This window comes from Pelobates fuscus, chromosome 1, assembly GCF_036172605.1.
Source record: "Pelobates fuscus isolate aPelFus1 chromosome 1, aPelFus1.pri, whole genome shotgun sequence".
Taxonomy (NCBI): domain Eukaryota; kingdom Metazoa; phylum Chordata; class Amphibia; order Anura; family Pelobatidae; genus Pelobates; species Pelobates fuscus.
In genome coordinates, this window is record NC_086317.1 from 277,910,308 (window position 1) to 277,932,740 (window position 22,433).

The window sequence follows — 22,433 nt, forward strand, 5'->3', positions numbered from 1 at the left end:
CTTTTGGGAGAGGTTCATTGTTTAATAAAATATCAAAGCTGAACGACAATTTGGGTTTTAGCTGGAACTATCTACAAGCAGCAGATACCCTACATCTATCTCTAGTGGGGTGTTTACATGCATTAATACATTTCCAGCTCTCTTTAACCAGCTTGTCAATATCCTCTTGGCGATAGCTCCCAACACTTTGGAATGCCTTTGCATGGAACAATTGTGGGATAAAATGCTCGCACTGGAGAATAACTCTGAAGATCAAAATAATGTATCTGGGTGTTTCTGTGCAATTTAGAAGTATACACGACAATTGTTCTTTATGTGCTACCCATAGCCTGTTGCCTTCCTCTCAATCTTTCAGAGATTAAAGCATCAAAATACATGCATGAGTCTGATTCCTGTGCAGACTAGCACCGTAGAAAACACAAATTCTATCTTCCAACTCCACATAAACTCCTTGTCACATTTTCTTGAGGTCAAAAAGTCAATATGTCACAAATCATTTCCAAAGAGGGCTTTTCAGTGCATGGTTTACATTGTCAATGCAATGTTAAGGAGAACATTTTAAAGTATGCCATATTCTTGCAAACATGAACTTTAAGACTATACTTTCAGGGATCATTTCTATAGTTTGTAACTGGTGGAATGTGCTTGAAAGTGTCTAAACTCAGTAACCACAAGGAAGAACTTCAGGGTTTTCTTCTGAGCATGAGATGAGTTCCTGTAACTTCTGTATGAAGTCGCTGGTTACTTTTGATGAATGTACTTGGTTCCTTAAATGGGACTTAGGATGGAGAAAACCCAATCTGAGTGGTGCTGTTTATAATTCGTCATACTAACAGGGTTGTCTTCCAAAGAAATACATCATGTTCTGTCTGACCTTTTGGGAGAGGCTCATTGTTTAATAAAATATCAAAGCTGAACGACAATTTGGGTTTTAGCTGGAACTATCTACAAGCAGCAGATATCCTACATCTATCTCTAGTGGGGTGTTTACATGCATTAATACATTTCCAGCTCTCTTTAACCAGCTTGTCAATATCCTCTTGGCGATAGCTCCCAACACTTTGGAATGCCTTTGCATGGAACAATTGTGGGATAAAATGCTGGCACTGGAGAATAACTCTGAAGATCAAAATAATGTATCTGGGTGTTTCTGTGCAATTTAGAAGTATACACGACAATTGTTCTTTATGTGCTACCCATAGCCTGTTGCCTTCCTCTCAATCTTTCAGAGATTAAAGCATCAAAATACATGCATGAGTCTGATTCCTGTGCAGACTAGCACCGTAGAAAACACAAATTCTATCTTCCAACTCCACATAAACTCCTTGTCACATTTTCTTGAGGTCAAAAAGTCAATATGTCACAAATCATTTCCAAAGAGGGCTTTTCAGTGCATGGTTTACATTGTCAATGCAATGTTAAGGAGAACATTTTAAAGTATGCCATATTCTTGCAAACATGAACTTTAAGACTATACTTTCAGGGATCATTTCTATAGTTTGTAACTGGTGGAATGTGCTTGAAAGTGTCTAAACTCAGTAACCGCAAGGAAGAACTTCAGGGTTTTCTTCTGAGCATGAGATGAGTTCCTGTAACTTCTGTATGAAGTCGCTGGTTACTTTTGATGAATGTATTTGGTTCCTTAAATGGGATTTAGGATGGAGAAAACCCAATCTGAGTGGTGCTGTTTATAATTCGTCATACTAACAGGGTTGTCTTCCAAAGAAATACATCATGTTCTGTCTGACCTTGTGGGAGAGATTCATTGTTTAATAAAATATCAAAGCTGAACGACAATGTGGGTTTTAGCTGGAAGTATCTACAAGCAGCAGATATTCTACATGTATCTCTAGTGGGGTGTTTACATGCATTAATATATTTCCAGCTCTCTTTAACCAGCTTGTCAATATCCTATTGGCAATAGCTCCCAACACTTTGGAATGCCTTTGCATGGAACAATTGTGGGATAAAATGCTGGCACTGGAGAATAATTCTGAAGATCAAAATAATGTATCTGGGTGTTTCTGTGCAATTTAGAAGTATACACGACAATTGTTCTTGATGTGCTACCCATAGCCTGTTGTCTTCCTCTCAATCTTTCAGAGATTAAAGCATCAAAATACATGCATGAGTCTGATTCCTGTGCAGACTAGCACCGTAGAAAACACAAATTCTATCTTCCAACTCCACATAAACTCCTTGTCACATTTTCTTGAGGTCGAAAAGTCAATATGTCACAAATCATTTCCAAAGAGGGCTTTTCAGTGCATGGTTTACATTGTCAATGCAATGTTAAGGAGAACATTTTAAAGTATGCCATATTCTTGCAAACATGAACTTTAAGACTATACTTTCAGGGATCATTTCTATAGTTTGTAACTGGTGGAATGTGCTTGAAAGTGTCTAAACTCAGTAACCACAAGGAAGAACTTCAGGGTTTTCTTCTGAGCATGAGATGAGTTCCTGTAACTTCTGTATGAAGTCGCTGGTTACTTTTGATGAATGTACTTGGTTCCTTAAAAGGGACTTAGGATGGAGAATACCCAATCTGAGTGGTGCTGTTTATAATTCGTCATACTAACAGGGTTGTCTTCCAAAGAAATACATCATGTTCTGTCTGACCTTGTGGGAGAGATTCATTGTTTAATAAAATATCAAAGCTGAACGACAATGTGGGTTTTAGCCGGAACTATCTACAAGCAGCAGATATCCTACATGTATCTCTAGTGGGGTGTTTGCATGCATTAATATATTTACAGCTCTCTTTAACCAGCTCAATATCCTCTTGGCAATAGCTCCCAACACTTTGGAATGCCTTTGCATGGAACAATTGTGGGATAAAATGCTGGCACTGGAGAATAACTCTGAAGATCAAAATAATGTATCTGGGTGTTTCTGTGCAATTTAGAAGTATACACGACAATTGTTCTTTATGTGCTACCCATAGCCTGTTGCCTTCCTCTCAATCTTTCAGAGATTAAAGCATCAAAATACATGCATGAGTCTGATTCCTGTGCAGACTAGCACCGTAGAAAACACAAATTCTATCTTCCAACTCCACATAAACTCCTTGTCACATTTTCTTGAGGTCAAAAAGTCAATATGTCACAAATCATTTCCAAAGAGGGCTTTTCAGTGCATGGTTTACATTGTCAATGCAATGTTAAGGAGAACATTTTAAAGTATGCCATATTCTTGCAAACATGAACTTTAAGACTATGCTTTCAGGGATCATTTCTATAGTTTGTAACTGGTGGAATGTGCTTGAAAGTGTCTAAACTCAGTAACCACAAGGAAGAACTTCAGGGTTTTCTTCTGAGCATGAGATGAGTTCCTGTAACTTCTGTATGAAGTCGCTGGTTACTTTTGATGAATGTACTTGGTTCCTTAAATGGGACTTAGGATGGAGAAAACCCAATCTGAGTGGTGCTGTTTATAATTCGTCATACTAACAGGGTTGTCTTCCAAAGAAATACATCATGTTCTGTCTGACCTTTTGGGAGAGGTTCATTGTTTAATAAAATATCAAAGCTGAACGACAATTTGGGTTTTAGCTGGAACTATCTACAAGCAGCAGATATCCTACATCTATCTCTAGTGGGGTGTTTACATGCATTAATACATTTCCAGCTCTCTTTAACCAGCTTGTCAATATCCTCTTGGCGATAGCTCCCAACACTTTGGAATGCCTTTGCATGGAACAATTGTGGGATAAAATGCTGGCACTGGAGAATAACTCTGAAGATCAAAATAATGTATCTGGGTGTTTCTGTGCAATTTAGAAGTATACACGACAATTGTTCTTTATGTGCTACCCATAGCCTGTTGCCTTCCTCTCAATCTTTCAGAGATTAAAGCATCAAAATACATGCATGAGTCTGATTCCTGTGCAGACTAGCACCGTAGAAAACACAAATTCTATCTTCCAACTCCACATAAACTCCTTGTCACATTTTCTTGAGGTCGAAAAGTAAATATGTCACAAATCATTTCCAAAGAGGGCTTTTCAGTGCATGGTTTACATTGTCAATGCAATGTTAAGGAGAACATTTTAAAGTATGCCATATTCTTGCAAACATGAACTTTAAGACTATACTTTCAGAGATCATTTCTATAGTTTGTAACTGGTGGAATGTGTTTGAAAGTGTCTAAACTCAGTAACCACAAGGAAGAACTTCAGGGTTTTTTTCTGAGCATGAGATGAGTTCCTGTAACTTCTGTATGAAGTCGCTGGTTACTTTTGATGAATGTACTTGGTTCCTTAAATGGGACTTAGGATGGAGAAAACCCAATCTGAGTGGTGCTGTTTATAATTCGTCATAATAACAGGGTTGTCTTCCAAAGAAATACATCATGTTCTGTCTGACCTTGTGGGAAAGATTCATTGTTTAATAAAATATTAAAGCTGAACGACAATGTGTTTTTTATCTGGATCTATCTACAAGCAGCAGATATCCTACATGTATCTCTAGTGGGGTGTTTACATGCATTAATATATTTACAGCTCTCTTTAACCAGCTCAATATCCTCTTGGCAATAGCTCCCAACACTTTGAAATGCCTTTGCATGGAACAATTGTGGGATAAAATGCTGGCACTGGAGAATAACTCTGAAGATCAAAATAATGTATCTGGGTGGTTCTGTGCAATTTAGAAGTATACACGACAATTGTTCTTTATGTGCTACCCATAGCCTGTTGCCTTCCTCTCAATCTTTCAGAGATTAAAGCATCAAAATACATGCATGAGTCTGATTCCTTGGCTTCACATGTGAACATGTACAGACTAGCACCGTAGAAAACACAAATTCTATCTTCCAACTCCACATAAACTCGTTGTCACATTTTCTTGAGGTCGAAAAGTCAATATGTCACAAATCATTTCCAAAGAGGGCTTTTCAGTGCATGGTTTACATTGTCAATGCAATGTTAAGGAGAACATTTTAAAGTATGCCATATTCTTGCAAACATGAACTTTAAAACTATACTTTCAGGGATCATTTCTATAGTTTGTAACTGGTGGAATGTGCTTGAACATGTCTAAACTCCGTAACCACAAGCAAGAACTTCAGGGTTTTCTTCTGAGCATCAGATGAGTTCCTGTAACTTCTGTATGAAGTCACTGGTTACTATTGATGAATTTACTTGGTTCCTTAAATGGGATTTAAGATGGAGAAAACCGAATCTGAGTGGTGCTGTTTAAAATTTGTCATACTAACAGGGTTGTCTTCCAAAGAAATACATCATGTTCTGTCTGACCTTGTGAGAGAGATTCATTGTTTAATAAAATATCAAAGCTGAACGACAATGTGGGTTTTAGCTGGAACTATCTACAAGCAGCAGATATCCTACATGTATCTCTAGTGGGGTGTTTACATGCATTAATATATTTCCAGCTCTCTTTAACCAGCTTGTCAATATCCTCTTGGCGATAGCTCCCAACACTTTGGAATGCCTTTGCATGGAACAATTGTGGGATAAAATGCTGGCACTGGAGAATAACTCTGAAGATCAAAATAATGTATCTGGGTGTTTCTGTGCAATTTAGAAGTATACACGACAATTGTTCTTTATGTGCTACCCATAGCCTGTTGCCTTCCTCTCAATCTTTCAGAGATTAAAGCATCAAAATACATGCATGAGTCTGATTCCTGTGCAGACTAGCACCGTAGAAAACACAAATTCTATCTTCCAACTCCACATAAACTCCTTGTCACATTTTCTTGAGGTCAAAACGTCAATATGTCACAAATCATTTCTAAAGAGGGCTTTTCAGTGCATGGTTTACATTGTCAATGCAATGTTAAGGAGAACATTTTAAAGTATGCCATATTCTTGCAAACATGAACTTTAAGACTATACTTTCAGGGATTATTTCTATAGTTTGTAACTGGTGGAATGTGCTTGAAAGGGTCTAAACTCAGTAACAAAAAAGGAAGAACTTCAGGGTTTTTTTCTGTGCATGAGATGAGTACCTGTAACTTCTGTATGAAGTCGCTGGTTACTTTTGATGAATGTACTTGGTTGCTTACATGGGACTTAGGATGGAGAAAACCCAATCTGAGTGGTGCTGTTTATAATTCGTCATACTAACAGGGTTGTCTTCCAAAGAAATACATCATGTTCTGTCTGACTTTTTGGGAGAGATTCATTGTTTAATAAAATATCAAAGCTGAACGACAATGTGGGTTTTAGCTGGAACTATCTACAAGCAGCAGATATCCTACATGTATCTCTAGTGGGGTGTTTACATGCATTAATATATTTCCAGCTCTCTTTAACCAGCTTGTCAATATCCTCTTGGCGATAGCTCCCAACACTTTGGAATGCCTTTGCATGGAACAATTGTGGGATAAAATGCTGGCACTGGAGAATAACTCTGAAGAGCAAAATAATGTATCTGGGTGTTTCTGTGCAATTTAGAAGTATACACGACAATTGTTCTTTATGTGCTACCCATAGCCTGTTGCCTTCCTCTCAATCTTTCAGAGATTAAAGCATCAAAATACATGAATGAGTCTGATTCCTGTGCAGACTAGCACTGTAGAAAACACAAATTCTATCTTCCAACTCCACATAAACTCCTTGTCACATTTTCTTGAGGTCAAAAAGTCAATATGTCACAAATCATTTCCAAAGAGGGCTTTTCAGTACATGGTTTACATTGTCAATGCAATGTTAAGGAGAACATTTTAAAGTATGCCATATTCTTGCAAACATGACCTTTAAGACTATACTTTCAGGGATCATTTCTCTAATTTTTAACTGGTGGAATGTGTTCGAAAGTGTCTAAACTCAGTAACCACAAGGAAGAGCTTCAGGGTTTTTTTTCTGTGCACGAGATGAGTTTCTCTAACTTCTGCATGGAGTCGCTGGTTACTTTTGATGAATGCACTGGGTTTCTTAAATGGGATTTAGCATGGAGAAAACCCAATCTGAGTGGTGCTATTTATAATTTGTCATACTAACAGGGTTGTTTTCCAAAGATATACATCATGTTCTGTCTGACCTTGTGGGAGAGATTCATTGTTTAATAAAATATCAAAGCTGAACGACAATGTGGGTTTTAGCTGGAACTATCTACAAGCAGCAGATATCCTACATGTATCTCTAGTGGGGTGTTTACACGCATTAATATATTTCCAGCTCTCTTTAACCAGCTTGTCAATATCCTCTTGGCGATAGCTCCCAACACTTTGGAATGCCTTTGCATGGAACAATTGTGGGATAAAATGCTGGCACTGGAGAATAACTCTGAAGATCAAAATAATGTATCTGGGTGTTTCTGTGCAATTTAGAAGTATACACGACAATTGTTCTTTATGTGCTACCCATAGCCTGTTGCCTTCCTCTCAATCTTTCAGAGATTAAAGCATCAAAATACATGCATGAGTCTGATTCCTGTGCAGACTAGCACCGTAGAAAACACAAATTCTATCTTCCAACTCCACATAATCTCGTTGTCACATTTTCTTGAGGTCGAAAAGTCAATATGTCACAAATCATTTCCAAAGAGGGCTTTTCAGTGCATGGTTTACATTGTCAATGCAATGTTAAGGAGAACATTTTAAAGTATGCCATATTCTTGCAAGCATGAACTTTAAGACTATACTTTCAGGGATCATTTCTATAGTTTGTAACTCGTGGAATGTGCTTGAACATGTCTAAACTCAGTAACCACAAGGAAGAACTTCAGGGTTTTCTTCTGAGCATCAGATGAGTTCCTGTAACTTCTGTATGAAGTCACTGGTTACTATTGATGAATGTACTTGGTTCCTTAAATGGGACTTAAGATGGAGAAAACCGAATCTGAGTGGTGCTGTTTATAATTCGTCATACTAACAGGGTTGTCTTCCAAAGAAATACATCATGTTCTGTCTTACCTTGTGGGAGAGATTCATTGTTTAATAAAATATCAAAGCTGAACGACAATGTGGGATTTAGCTGGAACTATCTACAAGCAGCAGATATCCTACATGTATCTCTAGTGGGGTGTTTACATGCATTAATACATTTCCAGCTCTCTTTAACCAGCTTGTCAATATCCTCTTGGCGATAGCTCCCAACACTTTGGAATGCCTTTGCATGGAACAATTGTGGGATAAAATGCTGGCACTGGAGAATAACTCTGAAGATCAAAATAATGTATCTGGGTGTTTCTGTGCAATTTAGAAGTATACACGACAATTGTTCTTTATGTGCTACCCATAGCCTGTTGCCTTCCTCTCAATCTTTCAGAGATTAAAGCATCAAAATACATGAATGAGTCTGATTCCTGTGCAGACTAGCACCGTAGAAAACACAAATTCTATCTTCCAACTCCACATAAACTCCTTGTCACATTTTCTTGAGGTCGAAAAGTCAATATGTCACAAATCATTTCCAAAGAGGGCTTTTCAGTGCATGGTTTACATTGTCAATGCAATGTTAAGGAGAACATTTTAAAGTATGCCATATTCTTGCAAACATGAACTTTAAGACTATACTTTCAGGGATCATTTCTATAGTTTGTAACTGGTGGAATGTGCTTGAAAGTGTCTAAACTCAGTAACCACAAGGAAGAACTTCAGGGTTTTCTTCTGAGCATGAGATGAGTTCCTGTAACTTCTGTATGAAGTCGCTGGTTACTTTTGATGAATGTATTTGGTTCCTTAAATGGGATTTAGGATGGAGAAAACCCAATCTGAGTGGTGCTGTTTATAATTCGTCATACTAACAGGGTTGTCTTCCAAAGAAATACATCATGTTCTGTCTGACCTTGTGGGAAAGATTCATTGTTTAATAAAATATTAAAGCTGAACGACAATGTTGGTTTTATCTGGAACTATCTACAAGCAGCAGATATCCTACATGTATCTCTAGTGGGGTGTTTACATGCATTAATATATTTACAGCTCTCTTTAACCAGCTCAATATCCTCTTGGCAATAGCTACCAACGCTTTGAAATGCCTTTGCATGGAACAATTGTGGGATAAAATGCTGGCACTGGAGAATAACTCTGAAGATCAAAATAATGTATCTGGGTTGTTCTGTGCAATTTAGAAGTATACACGACAATTGTTCTTTATGTGCTACCCATAGCCTGTTGCCTTCCTCTCAATCTTTCAGAGATTAAAGCATCAAAATACATGCATGAGTCTGATTCCTTGGCTTCACATGTGAACATGTGCAGACTAGCACCGTAGAAAACACAAATTCTATCTTCCAACTCCACATAAACTCGTTGTCACATTTTCTTGAGGTCGAAAAGTCAATATGTCACAAATCATTTCCAAAGAGGGCTTTTCAGTGCATGGTTTACATTGTCAATGCAATTTTAAGGAGAACATTTTAAAGTATGCCATATTCTTGCAAACATGAACTTTAAGACTATACTTTCAGGGATCATTTCTATAGTTTGTAACTGGTGGAATGTGCTTGAACATGTCTAAACTCAGTAACCACAAGGAAGAACTTCAGGGTTTTCTTCTGAGCATCAGATGAGTTCCTGTAACTTCTGTATGAAGTAACTGGTTACTATTGATGAATGTACTTGGTTCCTTAAATGGGACTTAAGATGGAGAAAACCGAATCTGAGTGGTGCTGTTTATAATTCGTCATACTAACAGGGTTGTCTTCCAAAGAAATACATCATGTTCTGTCTGACCTTGTGGGAGAGATTCATTGTTTAATAAACGATCAAAGCTGAACGACAATGTGGGTTTTAGCTGGAACTATCTACAAGCAGCAGATATCCTACATGTATCTCTAGTGGGGTGTTTACATGCATTAATATATTTCCAGCTCTCTTTAACCAGCTTGTCAATATCCTCTTGGCGATAGCTCCCAACACTTTGGAATGCCTTTGCATGGAACAATTGTGGGATAAAATGCTGGCACTGGAGAATAACTCTGAAGATCAAAATAATGTATCTGGGTGTTTCTGTGCAATTTAGAAGTACACGACAATTGTTCCTTATGTGCTACCCATAAAATTTTCTCAATCTTTCAGATATTAAAGCATCAAAATACATGCATGAGTCTGATTCCTTGGCTTCACATGTGAACATGTGCAGACTAGCACCGTAGAAAACACAAATTCTATCTTCCAACTCCACATAAACTCCTTGTCACATTTTCTTAAGGTCGAAAAGTCAATATGTCACAAATCATTTCCTAAGAGGGCTTTTCAGTACATGGTTTATATTGTCGATGCGATGTTAAGGAGAACATTTTAAAGTATGCCATATTCTTGCAAACATGACCTTTAAGACTGTACATTCAGGAATCATTTCTATAGTTTGTAACTGGTGGAATGTGCTTGAAAGTGTCTAAACTCGGTAACCACAAGGAAGAACTTCAGGGGTTTTTTTCTGAGCGTGAGATGAGTTCCTGTAACTTCTGTATGAAGTTACTGGTTACTTTTGATGAATGTACTCGGTTCCTTAAATGGGACTTAGGACGGAGAAAACCAAATCTGAGTGGTGCTGTTTATAATTCGTCATACTAACAGGGTTGTCTTCCAAAGAAATACTTAGAAAGAAATGTTCTGTCTGACCTTGTGGGGGAGATTCCTTGTTTAATAAAATGTCAAAGCGAATGACAATGTGGGGTTTAGCTGGAACTATCTATAGGCAGCAGGTATCCTACATGTATCTCAAGTGGGGTTTTTACATGCCTTAATATATTTCCAACTCTCTTTTAACCAGCTTGTCAATATCCTCTTGGGAATAGCACCAAACACTTGGAATGCCTTTGCATGGAACAATTGTGGGATAAAATGCTGGCACTGGAGAATAACTCTCAAGATCAAAATAATGTATCTGGGTGTTTCTGTGCAATTTAGAAGTATACACGACAATTGTTCTTTATGTGCTACCCATAGCCTGTTGCCTTCCTCTCAATCTTTCAGAGATTAAAGCATCAAAATACATAAAAACATAGAAACATAGAATGTGACGGCAGATAAGAACCATTCGGCCCATCTAGTCTGCCCAATTTTCTAAATACTTTCATTAGTCCCTGGCCTTATCTTATAGTTAGGATAGCCTTATGCCTATCCCACGCATGCTTAAACTCCTTTACTGTGTTAACCTCTACCACTTCAGCTGGAAGTAAAGTAATACTTCCTGATATTATTTTTAAACCTTTGTCCCTCTAATTTAAGACTATGTCCTCTTGTTGTGGTAGTTTTTCTTCTTTTAAATATAGTCTCCTCCTTTACTGTGTTGATTCCCTTTATGTGTTTCTATCATATCCCCCCTGTCTCGTCTTTCCTCCAAGCTATACATGTTAAGATCCTTTAACCTTTCCTGGTAAGTTTTATCCTGCAATCCATGAACCAGTTTAGTAGCCCTTCTTTGAACTCTCTCCAAGGTATCAATATCCTTTTGAATATAGGGTCTCCAGTACTGTGTACAGTACTCCAAGTGAGGTCTCACCAGTGTTCTGTACAATGGCATGAGCACTTCCCTCTTTCTACTGCTAATACCTCTCCCTATACAACCAAACATTCTGCCAGCATTTCCTGCTGCTCTATTACATTGTCTGCCTACCTTTAAGTCATCAGAAATAATCACCCCTAAATCCCTTTCCTCAGATGTTGAGGTTAGGACTCTATCAAATATTCTGTACTCTGCCCTTGGGTTTTTACGTCCAAGATGCATTATCTTGCACTTATCCACATTAAATGTCAGTTGCCACAACTCTGACCATTTTTCTAGTTTACCTAAATCATTTTCCATTTGGCTTATCCCTCCTGGAACATCAACCCTGTTACATATCTTAGTATCATCCGCAAAAAGACACACCTTACCATCAAGACCTTCTGCAATATCACTAATAAAAATATGAAAGAGAATGGGTCCAAGTACAGATCCCTGAGGTACCCCACTGGTGACAAGCCCAAGCTTCGAATATACTCCATTGACTACAACCCTCTGTTGCCTGTCACTCAGCCACTGCCTTACCCATTCAACAATATTGGAATCCAAACTCAAAGATTGTAGTTTATTGATAAGCCTTCTATGTGTAACAGTGTCAAAAGCCTTACTGAAATCTAGGTAAGCAATGTCTACTGCACCACCCTGATCTATAATTTTAGTAACCCAATCAAAAAAATCAATAAGATTAGTTTGGCATGATCTCCCTAAAGTAAACCCATGTTGTCTCTGATCTTGAAATCCATGTGGGTTTAGATGTTCAACAATCCTATCCTTTAACATGGTTTCCATCACTTTCCCCACTACTGAAGTAAGGCTTACTGGCCTATAGCTGCCCGACTCCTCCCTATTACCTTTCTTGTGAATGGGCACAACATTCGCTAACTTCCAATCTTCTGGGACTACTCCTGTTAACAATGATTGGTTAAATAAATCTGTTAGTGGTTTTGCTAGTACACCACTAAGCTCTTTTAATAGCTTTGGGTGTATTCCATCAGGTCCCATTGACTTATTTGTCTTTACTTTTGACAGTTAAAATAGAACCTCTTCCTCTGTAAACTCACGTGTAATAAATTACTCATTTATCCTTTTTCTTAACTGAGGTCCCTTTCCTTCATTTTCATCTGTAAATACCGAACAAAAATATTATTGAGGCAGTCAGCTAGACCTTTATCCTCATCTACATACCTTCCTTCTTTTGTTTTTAATCTAACTAATCCTTGTTTTACTTTTCTTTTCTCATTTATGTATCTAAAAAAAGTTTTGTCCCCCTTTTTTACTGACTGTGCTATTTTCTCTTCTGTGTGTGATTTGGAAGCTCTTACAACTTGCTTAGCCTCTTTCTGCCTAATCTTATAGGTCATTCTGTCTTCCTCACTCTGGGTTTTTTTATAATTACTAAATGCTAACTTTTTGTTTTTTACTATTTTGGCCATATCTGCGGAGTACCACAGTGGTTTCTTGAATTTTTTGCTTTTGCTGACAAGCCTAATGCAATTTTCTGTTGCCTTCAGTAGTGCAACTTTTAAATAATCCCATTTCTTTTGGACTCCATTTAAATTGCTCCAGTCTGATAATGACTCCTTTACACATATTCTAATTTTAGAAAAGTCTGTTTTTCTAAAGTCTAAAACTTTTGTTTTTGTGTGGTGTGACTCAGTCACTGTTCTTATATTAAACCACACTGACTGATGATCACTGGATCCTAAACTTTCACCTACAGTAATATCTGATACCAAATCTCCATTTGTTAACACTAAATCTAGTATGGCCTCTTTAAGAGTTGGCTCCTCAACAACTTGTTTTAGAGACAATCCCAGTAGGGAGTTTAGAATATGTGTGCTCCTGGCACAAGTAGCTATTTTTGTTTTCCAATTCACATCAGGAAGATTAAAGTCACCCATGATGATAACTTCCCCCTTCATTGTCATTTTAGCTATTTCTTCAACTAGTAGATTATCTAACTCTTCAATTTGTCCTGGGGGCCTATAAGTCACACCTACACGAGTTACTGTGTGATTACCAAATTCTAACGTAACCCAAACGGACTCTATGTTCGCCTCACTAACCTTTATTAGGCTAGATTTTATGCTATCCTTCACATACAGGGCCACCCCTCCCCCTTTCTTGCCTTCCCTGTCTTTTCTATATAAAGAGTACCCTGGTATTGCTATGTCCCAGTCATTTTTCTCATTATACCATGTCTCAGTAACAGCAACTAAATCTACACTATCAGTTGCCATTATTGCCACAAGTTCATGGATCTTATTCCCTAAACTGCGAGCATTTGTAGACATGACTCTAAGCTTATCATTTTTTAACACACTTGCCACAGGCACCTTCTGTCCTTGTTTTGGGGGAGAATTGGAATAATGTTTTATCACCCTTTTGCCCCCCCTCCTAGTTTAAATACATCCTAGCAAAACCTCTGAACTGCTCACTGAGAACATTTGTTCCCTTTTGAGAAAGATGCAAACCATCTTTTTTGTACAGTTTATTTCCATTCCAAACAGAGCTACCATGAGCAATAAAGCCAAATCCTTGCTCCCGACACCATTCACCAAGCCACAAGTTAAAGTCCCTAATACGCATCCGCCTGTCATTCTTAGTGTTATGCACAGGCAGAACTTCAGAGAATGACAGTGTGGAAGCAACCTGCCGTATATCATTGGCAAAAACTTTAAAAACTTCCTTAACCTCTGAAACCTCATTGCAAGCCAAGTCATTTGTCCCTAAATGGACAAGTACATCCAATTCCCCTTCCTGCTTTGCTTGCTTAACAATATTACAGATACGTCTCCTGTCTCTGTGAGCAGTAGCTCCGGGAAGACACCTCACAAGACCACCATTGTCCATCTCCACACCTCTTATGATGGAATCCCCCAACAACAACTGCTTTCTATTAGGCCTCACCATAGTCTTCAAGCCTCTCTGCACAACACCACTAGCCTCAGTGCCTCTCTCCACAACACCACTAGCCTCAGTTCCTCTCTGCACAACACCACTAACCTCAGTGCCTCTCTGCACAACACCACTAGCCTCAGTGCCTCTCTCCACAACACCACTAGCCTCAATGCCTCTCTCCACAACACCACTAGCTTCAATGCCTCTCTCCACAACACCTCTAGCCTCAGTGCCTCTCTCCACAACACCTCTAGCCTCAGTGCCTCTCTCCACAACACCTCTAGCCTCAGTGCCTCTCTGCACAACACCACTAGCCTCAGTGCCTCTCTGCACAACACCACTAGCCTCAGTGCCTCTCTGCACAACACCACTAGCCTCAGTGGCTCTCTGCACAACACCACTAGCCTCAGTGCCTCTCAGCACAACACCACTAGCCTCAGTGCCTGTCTCCATGACACCATTACACTCTGAAAGTGCAGAAAATGAATTATGTAGAGCAACAGACTGTGCAATATGCCTTTTATCCACAACTCTAAGTCTACCAGATCCTACAGTAATCCATCTGCCATTCCTAGTATGTCTCTGCGGCAGTGGCTTTGCAGCAGTTCCAGCCTGAGTTTGTTTACCAGATAATTTACAAATCTCAGACTTCAAAAATACAATCTCCTGCTGCAAGATAGAGAACTGTCTACAGATTAGACAACAACCAAACCTCCAAAAAGTGGAACGTGAAACAAATGCATAGCAACTATTACACTGAACTAGGTCTGCCATTCCAATGAGGTGAATAATTTAAATCAAACAAATCTTAACTGTTTATTTATCCTCCTGATTACCTCAGATTACCTCCAGTTTATCTCCAACCACACACACTTAGAAGCAACACTTAGATGAAGCAACCAAGCTCTATTAGCCAAGCTAATGACAACAACCCTTATATACTCCTAAAATCACCTTCCACTAGGAATGTTTAACACCTGGGTAGGCCTCTGCTTATTTGCAAACAATAGCTAATTTACACAGCAATCAATAGCAAGTAGCTACCTAATCAAATCAAATGCCTTATAATTACCAACAGGAAATCAAACCTTGTGCAATCAGTAACCTTTTCCTACAGATGAATCTTACCTGTAACAGTAAAAAAGAAAACTCTTAGCACAACTCTTAGACAGTTGAAGCTTCTGTAAAACTCTCCAGAATATCTCCAACCACACACACTTAGAAGCAACACTTAGATGAAGCAACCAAGCTCATACATGCATGAGTCTGATTCCTTGGCTTCACATGTGAACATGTGCAGACTAGCACCGTAGAAAACACAAATTCTATCTTCCAACTCCACATAAACTCCTTGTCACATTTTCTTGAGGTCGAAAAGTCAATATGTCACAAATCATTTCCTAAGAGGGCTTTTCATTACATGATTTGTATTGTCGATGCAATGTTAACCCTTTTAGTCCGGAAGGCGTACATTTACGTCCTTTTTAAAGCGGCTCTAAACGCCGCAGGACGTAAATGTACGCCCTCCGGTTTTTATTTACTTACCCGGTCGCGGCGATCGCGGTTGGGGGGACTCCCAGGGAGCCCCCCCACGGCAGATCTTCCTCCTCCGGTCCCCCCCGGTCATGTGAGAGTGAGGTCCTTGCGAGGACCTCACCATCACATGGCCGGGATAGCTGGCTGCAGCAATGCCAGCAGGGGGACTAACTGTAATGACAGTTAGTCCCCCTGCTGGCTGAAATCAAATAAAAATAAAATAAAATAAGTGTAAAAAATATATATATATACTTAGATCATATATATATATATATAATATATATATGATCTAAGTATATATATACACATATACATACACACACATACACTGTCTAGGTGTATTTTAATATTAATATATATATAATTATATATATATATTAATATCAAATTACACGTAGACTGATACTGATTAAATATATATATAATTATTGTTATATATATTTATATATAATATAAAAAATATGTAAATACGTAAAAACAATAAAATAAAAAAATAATTGAAAGTAAAATATTAAAAAATATATAGATGTGTTTTATTTAGTTCTAACTGTATTGTGATATTAATATATATATATATATATATATATATATTTATATCAAAATACACGTAGAACGAAATAATATATATATCTATATACATAAATATATACGTATATATCACTATATATATACCTATATATAAATAAAAATATTTAAAAAAAATTATATATATATATATACGTATATATACACATATGTATATATATACATATATTAATTCTACACATATATTTATGTAATAATTTTACATAATTAGGTATCCTAATTAATTACAATTAGCGGGACTGCCTGACAACCCATGCCGAAAGTATAGGGAATTTAATTTGCTAGCACTATATTTAACCCTATAACTTTCCAAGACACCATAAAACCTGTACATGGGGGGTACTGTTTTACTCGGGAGACTTTGCTGAACACAAATATTAGTGTTTCAAAACAGTAAAATGTATTACAACGATGATATCGCCAGTAAAAGTGACGTTTTTTGCACTTTTCACGCACAAACAGCACTTACACGGACGATATTATTGCTGCAATACTTTTTACTGTTTTGAAACACAAATATTTGTGTTCAGCGAAGTCTCCCGAGTACAACAGTACCCCTCATGTACAGGTTTGATGGTGTTTTCAAAAATTACAGCATCAAATATAAGGCTTGTGTTTCATTTTTTTCACATTAAAATTCGCCAGATTGCTTACGTTGCCTTTATGACCCCATGGTAGCCCAAGAATGAAAATTACCCCTATGATGGCATACTATTTGCAATAGTAGACAACCCAAGGTATTGCAAATGGGGTATGTCCAGTCTTTTTTAGTAGCCACTTAGTCACAAACACTGGCCAAAATTGGCGTTTTTTGCATTTTTCACACACAAACAAATACTAACGCTAACTTTGGCCAGTGTTTGTGACCAAATGGCTACTAAAAAAGACTGGACATACCCCATTTGCAATACCTTGGGTCGTCTACTATTGCAAATGGTATGCCATTATGGGTGTAAATTTATTTCCTGGACTACTATACAGTCTCAAAGGCAACGTAACCAATCTGGCGAATTTTAATTTCAAATGTAACGTGCTATATTTGACCCTGTAACTTCCCAAAACACCATAAAACCTGTACATAGGGGGTACTGTTTTACACGTGAGACTTTGCTGAATACAAATATGTGTATTTTATTGCAGTAAAAGCAAACAGTATTATGACATTGACAGTTAAAATGTCATGTAGAACTAAAAAAATAAAAAAAAATATTATTTTCTCCCATTTATTTCATATTAAATTATGTTTCATAGCTAAATATTTGATATTAAATGAAAGACCTGTTTCCCCTGAATAAAATGATATATGATAAGGGGGGGTGCATTTTTTCAATATCTCAATTTTTATTGAAATTTTTTTTTTTTTTGGTAAATATAGAAATAATACAGGAGGGGTACAGAAAGGAAGAAGGGGAGGGGGGTTAAGCAGTCTTAGAAGCAAACATAGAGCTTAATATCACAACTTAAGTGTTCAAGTTACCATTGCATCGTACATTTACACAATATAATATATTTACACAATTGGATGGTGATACAACTCGATTTGGCTTTACATTACAACATGGTAGATATGACCTCATTGTTTTTGACTGTGACCCTAAGCATCACATACCAGTGTATCCTATAGCGTGTTCGTTGACCTAGTGGCGTATATTGGGCAAGTATTTGGGCCTCGTTGGTGCGGCGTTATGTTCTGTCTGGGACGATCCTAGAATATATCGAAAACCCTGATTCCATGTGCATCTCACACCGTACCCCTGATCTGATTCCTTCGTTGACTATTAATTTTTACACATTTGCTCCTGTTCTAGAGGGGTATGGTGGGCGGGTGAGGGGAGGATTATTCCTGGGAGGAAGTTGCTTAATGTTCGTCCGTCATCTAGTTATGGCATAGATTTAAACGGTCTTACTGGTCTAACTTGTCTTGTCTGTCCTAGCTGGGCGTATTTTTAAGGGACCTATTGATCAGGGTTTTAGGACGCAAGTAGGTCTGTGATCTGAGACTATCTTTGCCATCTAGTGGTATATCTATGTTCGTCATTTCGGAGACGGCTAGCCATTTTTTCATAGTTGTTTGTCAATTCGAGGCGTGTGAGAGTTTCTGGGAGGTTAGGGCATTGTGGTTGTTTCCACTTGTGTGCTATAGTAATTTTTGCTGCTATGAGACAATGGGTGAGTATATGTAGCTCATCTTCTTTGAGGGGGTACGGGAATATATGGAGTAGGTAACATTCTGGGGACTTTGGCACCTTTATTTTCAGCTTATTGTGGAGAAACTGTTCCAGCGCGTTCCAGAATTGAGCTAAAACCGGGCAGGACCAAAATATATGTAGTAATGTGCCTTCGTTGTTCTGGCATCTCCAACACGTGGAGGGTGAGCCCGGGTATATGTGTGCTAAACGCGAGGGAACCAGATACCACCTCATCAGTACTTTGCAAAACGCTTCCCTGTGGGCCATGCTATATGTGGCCTTCTTTACCCTAATCAGTGCCGTCCGCCATGTATGTTGGCTGATTTGTATGTTTAAGTCCTTCTCCCATGTGCTCATATATGGGGGGGTTTCTTTATCTACCAGAGCCATAAGAGCTGAGTAACAAAAAGATAATGCTTTAGTGCTTCTAATTTTGCCCTGACATTTGAGGACGAAGTTTGGAGATGGGTGGTGTCTCTCAGTGTGTAGTTTACGGGTATGTAACATGTTTTTTATGCGCAGGTATGTGAATATTTCTCTCGATGGGAGGTTGAAGGATTTCTGTAGTGTTGGAAAGGGCATCACACCCTCATCGTCGTACAATGCACCTATAGTGATAATGCCATGTCGTGTCCACGTTTCAAGGTATAGGTCTGTTGTGTGTGGGGTCATGGTACTTAGGGGGGCAGCGCGCATAAGGTCATTCCCAATTTCCATTTTCTTAACCGCTTGGCTCCACGTTCTGAGTAGCAGTTTCGTAGGAGGAAGTATATCCCTATCTCTCAACTGTCGGTCTGTGTGTGTCCACAGGGCATCTGTGATCGTGCCTTGGACTATACAGGCATTTTCTAAGGCTAGCCAGATGGGGGAATTTCTGTTTTCCAAGATTGTTAAGCCCTGTGCCATAATGGAGGCTTTATAGTATAACTGGATATTGGGGACGCTGAGACCGCCTTCCGAGAAGGGTCTCCAAGTCAACTTCTGCGATACGCGGGGGGGTTTTCTCTTCCATATATGTGCGTTTATAGTTGTTTGGAATCTTTTTATAATCGCATTTGGGATCGCTATAGGTAATGTGCGAAAGAGGTATAGGATGTGTGGTAGGATCATCATTTTAACAGTGTTTATGCGGCCAAGCCAGGATGTTCCTCTAGTGTCCCATTGTTTGAGTTGGAGGTCCAGTTTATGCAGCAGGGGGATGTGGTTTACTTTAGGCACTAACGTAGGTGTGGCAGGTAGCTGAATACCTAAGTATGAGATTGATGTCTTGCGCCAGTCGAATGGAAAGGCAGTTTGGAGAGTTTGTAACGTGCGGTGTGGCAGTCGGATCGCTAAGGCCTGTGATTTTTTCGCGTTATTTCTGTAGTAGGATACTCTACCATATTCGCCGAGTAGTGTCATTAAATGTGGGAGGGATTGAGATGGATTGGAGATGAACAAAAGGATGTCATCCGCGAACAATGCAATTTTCATAGTCCCTATTGGTGTGGTCAGGCCCTGGATTGAGTCTTGTGATTTGATAAGTTTGACCAGCGGTTCCAGACATAGGATGAATATTAGCGGGGAGAGGGGGCACCCTTGCCTTGTGCCGTTAGTTATAGGGAATGGCCTTGAGAGGAAGCCAGTGTTGTATACCTTGGCCGAAGGGCTCGAGTAAAGGGCCAGTATGCTCCTCTGAAATTTAGGGGGAAAACCCATTTTGGACAGAACTGCTGTCATATACGTCCAATTTAGGCGGTCGAACGCCTTTTCAGCGTCGAGTGCCAATAGTATGCCCTGTTGTTGGGTATTTTGTGCCCATTGGATTATATTTAAGAAGTGGCGTGTATTGTCTCCCGGTTGTCTAGACGGAACAAACCCTGCTTGTTCAGGGGAGACCATGTCTAGTAGCATCGGTTTGATGCGTGTAGCTAGTAGTTTTGCATATAACTTGGTGTCTGCATTCAGTAGCGATATTGGCCTTAAGTTGGCGCATTCTGTGGGAGATTTCCCTGGTTTTGGGAGTGTTATTACATGAGCTAGGAGCATCTCTGCCGGCATGGTCCCTGTGTCTTTGATGTGGTTGAAGAGCCTAGTGAGGTGTGGCGTGAGCAGTGTGGCAAAGGTTACGTAGAAGGCGTTGGGAAACCCGTCTGGACCGGGTGCTTTGTGCTTGGGGAGTGAATTGATGGTTTTGTGTACTTCCGCTTCTGTAAAAGGTGCTGAGAGGGCCAGTATTTGTGTGTCTGTCAAATGTGGGAGATCTGCATTGTTTATGAACGCATGGATTTCGGTTGTGGAGGGTTGGTGGGTGTCTTTTGCGTGTTTTAAGTTGTAGAGTGCATCATAGTATGATGCTAGTTCTTCCACTATGTCTTGGGGGTTATAGAGTTTCTCGCCAGAGGCCGAGGCCATGTATGGGAGTTTGGATTGTAAGTGTTGTGCTTTCAGGTGGCGAGCCAGTAATTTACCTGCCTTGTTACCTTGCATGTAGTGGGTTAGGTTGAGTTTACGCATTTGTTGTTCCAACGAGGATAGGGATATTGCATGTGTGACGAAACCAACCTCGCCACTGGGCATTGGAGAAGCCTGTTTGCCCGCCTCCTACCTGCTGACTATGGCCCCTTGAAAATTGGTACGTTTAGAGAACTATATTTGGGCATATTGTATTTTATTGTGCGACTGCTGGCCCTTTAAGCACAGTGAATGGTATTTTATTGTACTGCTGCTGGCCCTTTAAGAACTGTCTGGGGACATATTGAGACTTTGGGTAACAATACCCTTTAAGACTATGGCCCCTGAAAAGTATGAACTTTTATTGTGTGTGTATGGCCCTTTAAGAACCGTCTGGGGACATATTGTGACTTTGCTGAACAATGCCCCTTTAAGACTATGGCCCCTGACCTGTAAAATAACTTGCCCCTGGCTTTCCCCCACTTGGTTCAGTAAATAGGGCTTACTGAACCAAGTACCACACAGGCGGACCACCCAGAAGTTAAAGTGTGCAGGCAATTTACCTCCCAGGCTGTGAGGTTACTGCAGGTTAATTGCACGTGGCGGCGGCCATCTTGGTTCAGTCAGATGCGGTCAGCGGTGTATGCTAAAGATTCTGTGGAACTAAAATCGGCTACACATTTTACCGAACACCGCTGACCCTTACCTTCTTCCATACTGAACTTGCAGCTCCAGAGACTAAGTCCCGTTCGAAATGTCGTTTTTTTGCATGAAATTGACCGGCCACACAGCCCAAATCTATGGAACTGTTTTGGGCAGGAAAATGTGCTTGCGGTCGGTCATAAAGGGACCTCCAGCTAACTTTTGATCCGCTGGAGGGATTTGGCTGAATTTTGGAAGGGTGTATGTTTAAAGTGTGCTGATTCTAAATATATGGTTTTTGGGAAGATTGGATGTACGGTTTTAAAGTTATAGCACATGTATAAAAACTGTATTTTCCCTGGCTGTAATAATTATGTTAACTGGTTATCTGAGGGGAGGGAACTTGTGGGTTGTAACCGTTATGCTATTGGCTGTTTTACCCCGCCCCTGTGGGCGGTCTTTTATGTGTAAGATGGAAATAAAAGCAGACTGGGTGTGCTAGCACCTCAGATCATCTTGTACCTTCATGAAGTTTCGGCTCATGTTTGGGGGATTGGAAAACTACACTCTGGGGATTGCTATAATCACTATACTCCCCAGGGTATTATCGCTGAGCTCTGCTAAGAGCTGGTTCCTGTTCCTGCGCTCTGGAATTCGGAGAGGTCCATCTACTGGAAGCTAGACCCTGGTCGTGGGTCCAGAGTGGGTAGCGTGGCGAGACCCCA

At 39.3% G+C, this 22,433-nt stretch overlaps 12 non-coding genes across 12 annotated transcripts; all 12 read left to right on the forward strand.

The window, feature by feature from the left end:
• Positions 1–593: 593 nt before the first annotated feature.
• On the forward strand, positions 594–809 carry LOC134579362 (small nucleolar RNA U3). Its single transcript, XR_010086202.1, has one exon. It is a non-coding gene; the product is annotated as a small nucleolar RNA U3 (small nucleolar RNA).
• A 658-nt stretch (positions 810–1,467) lies between these two features.
• On the forward strand, positions 1,468–1,683 carry LOC134573936 (small nucleolar RNA U3). Its single transcript, XR_010085392.1, has one exon. It is a non-coding gene; the product is annotated as a small nucleolar RNA U3 (small nucleolar RNA).
• Positions 1,684–2,341: 658 nt separating this feature from the next.
• Positions 2,342–2,557, forward strand: LOC134573870 (small nucleolar RNA U3). The gene has a single exon (XR_010085386.1). It is a non-coding gene; the product is annotated as a small nucleolar RNA U3 (small nucleolar RNA).
• A 655-nt stretch (positions 2,558–3,212) lies between these two features.
• LOC134574112 (small nucleolar RNA U3) lies at positions 3,213–3,428 on the forward strand. Its single transcript, XR_010085408.1, has one exon. It is a non-coding gene; the product is annotated as a small nucleolar RNA U3 (small nucleolar RNA).
• A 658-nt stretch (positions 3,429–4,086) lies between these two features.
• Positions 4,087–4,302, forward strand: LOC134574123 (small nucleolar RNA U3). The gene has a single exon (XR_010085409.1). It is a non-coding gene; the product is annotated as a small nucleolar RNA U3 (small nucleolar RNA).
• A 674-nt stretch (positions 4,303–4,976) lies between these two features.
• Positions 4,977–5,192, forward strand: LOC134574783 (small nucleolar RNA U3). The gene has a single exon (XR_010085505.1). It is a non-coding gene; the product is annotated as a small nucleolar RNA U3 (small nucleolar RNA).
• A 658-nt stretch (positions 5,193–5,850) lies between these two features.
• Positions 5,851–6,067, forward strand: LOC134574791 (small nucleolar RNA U3). The gene has a single exon (XR_010085507.1). It is a non-coding gene; the product is annotated as a small nucleolar RNA U3 (small nucleolar RNA).
• A 658-nt stretch (positions 6,068–6,725) lies between these two features.
• Positions 6,726–6,942, forward strand: LOC134574786 (small nucleolar RNA U3). The gene has a single exon (XR_010085506.1). It is a non-coding gene; the product is annotated as a small nucleolar RNA U3 (small nucleolar RNA).
• Positions 6,943–7,600: 658 nt separating this feature from the next.
• On the forward strand, positions 7,601–7,816 carry LOC134574604 (small nucleolar RNA U3). The gene has a single exon (XR_010085472.1). It is a non-coding gene; the product is annotated as a small nucleolar RNA U3 (small nucleolar RNA).
• Positions 7,817–8,474: 658 nt separating this feature from the next.
• Positions 8,475–8,690, forward strand: LOC134573814 (small nucleolar RNA U3). The gene has a single exon (XR_010085377.1). It is a non-coding gene; the product is annotated as a small nucleolar RNA U3 (small nucleolar RNA).
• Positions 8,691–9,364: 674 nt separating this feature from the next.
• LOC134574612 (small nucleolar RNA U3) lies at positions 9,365–9,580 on the forward strand. Its single transcript, XR_010085473.1, has one exon. It is a non-coding gene; the product is annotated as a small nucleolar RNA U3 (small nucleolar RNA).
• Positions 9,581–10,247: 667 nt separating this feature from the next.
• On the forward strand, positions 10,248–10,464 carry LOC134574768 (small nucleolar RNA U3). The gene has a single exon (XR_010085502.1). It is a non-coding gene; the product is annotated as a small nucleolar RNA U3 (small nucleolar RNA).
• The last annotated feature ends 11,969 nt before the right edge of the window (positions 10,465–22,433 follow it).